General features: G+C 64.5%; 1 pseudogene across 1 annotated transcript in view; it reads left to right on the top strand.

The window, feature by feature from the left end:
* The window catches only part of LOC310824615 (adhesion G protein-coupled receptor L1-like), an 8,893-nt pseudogene extending 7,497 nt beyond the window's left edge, over positions 1-1,396 (top strand). The window contains exons 15-16 of the transcript in view: positions 378-833; positions 929-1,396. The product of the transcript in view is annotated as an adhesion G protein-coupled receptor L1-like (transcript). The remainder of the gene's footprint in view (positions 1-377; positions 834-928) is intronic.
* The last annotated feature ends 28 nt before the right edge of the window (positions 1,397-1,424 follow it).

Raw genomic sequence — 1,424 nt, forward strand, 5'->3', positions numbered from 1 at the left:
CCTTTCCTTCTGTTTACCTTCCTTGCCCTGATTCAGGAAGTACTGTACTAACACTGTAACATAGTCTAAAACCTCTACACTAACATAGTCTAAAACCTCTACACTAACATAGTCTAAAACCTCTACACTAACATAGTCTAAAACCTCTGTACTAACACTGTAACATAGTCTAAAACCTCTACACTAACATAGTCTAAAACCTCTACACTAACATAGTCTAAAACCTCTGTACTAACACTGTAACATAGTCTAAAACCTCTGGACTAACACAGTCTAAAACATCTGTACGAACACAGTCACATAGTCTAAAACCTCTGTACTAACACAGTCACATAGTCTAAAACCCTCTGTGTGCGCTTCTCTCTCCCTACCACCAGAGGGCGGCCTGTCCAAGAGCCAGGAGTCGTGTGGGATGGACAGCGTGTGTCTCAACGGGGGATACAGCGCCAACAGTTTCACCCTGCAGGGCCTAGGAGGGGGGCCGCGACCAGGGGGGGGGCGTCGGGGTCGGGGTCGGGGGGAGCACGGACCTCCTGAGAGAAGGCGGAGGAGGGGCCGGGGGCGGGGGAGGAGGAGGGGGTGAGGACATCTCCGGCCCCCGCCCTCCTCACTCCCCACGGGGGCAGGGCCCGAGCCGGGCGGAATGCGCCGGAACCTCTCGGACGCGGCGGTGCTGGAGAAGATGATCATCTCGGAGCTGGTGCAGAGCAACCTGCGGCCGGCGGCAGCCGTGGCGGGAGCCGCCTCGGAGCGCTACGGCAGCCTGGCCCGCCCCCACGACAGGCAGACACACCCCCACGCCACCCTGACGCGCCCGCATGACAGCTGGGGCCGTGGCGGGTGGGCCCGCCGCACCTCCAGGACGGGCCCGCCTCCGCCCCAGCGCCGATGACGGCCGTGAACGGCGGCGTCCTACATGCACGCCCAGGAGGGCTGGGCTCACGGCCCGCCCGCAAGACGCCACGCAGCTGCTGTCGCAGTCGTCACGCCCGCAAGACGAGAGGGCGGCCCACGGGACGCAGAGCCGCCGCCACCAGGAGAGGCAGACACACCCCACCCCCGCCGCTGCCGGAGGTCCAGGCCCGCCCCCCACGCCACCCTGACAACGCCCCCCAGGGCACCTTGTCCCGCCCCCAGGGCAACGCTGTCCGCGCCAAAACGAGGGGGCGGGGGCGGAACCGGCGGTGGGCGGAGCGAGGGGGAGACCGGGGGGACCGCTACCGAGACAGGCCCCTCCCCCCGCCCCCTCCCCCGCCCCCCCCAGGAGTCCGAGCCCCTGTACAAGGCCCTGGAGGAGCCCCTCCTGCTGCAGCAGAGAGATGGAGGGATGGAGGGATGGAAAAGGAGGGGCGGAGAAGAAAGGGAAGGAGGAGCCGCTCCTCTTCGAGCAGGACGGGTGGAAACCGGGCGGGGGAGGGAGAGGG

The sequence above is a fragment of the Argentina silus genome (assembly GCF_951799395.1).
Source record: "Argentina silus genome assembly, contig: scaffold_913, whole genome shotgun sequence".
NCBI classification, from domain to species: domain Eukaryota; kingdom Metazoa; phylum Chordata; class Actinopteri; order Argentiniformes; family Argentinidae; genus Argentina; species Argentina silus.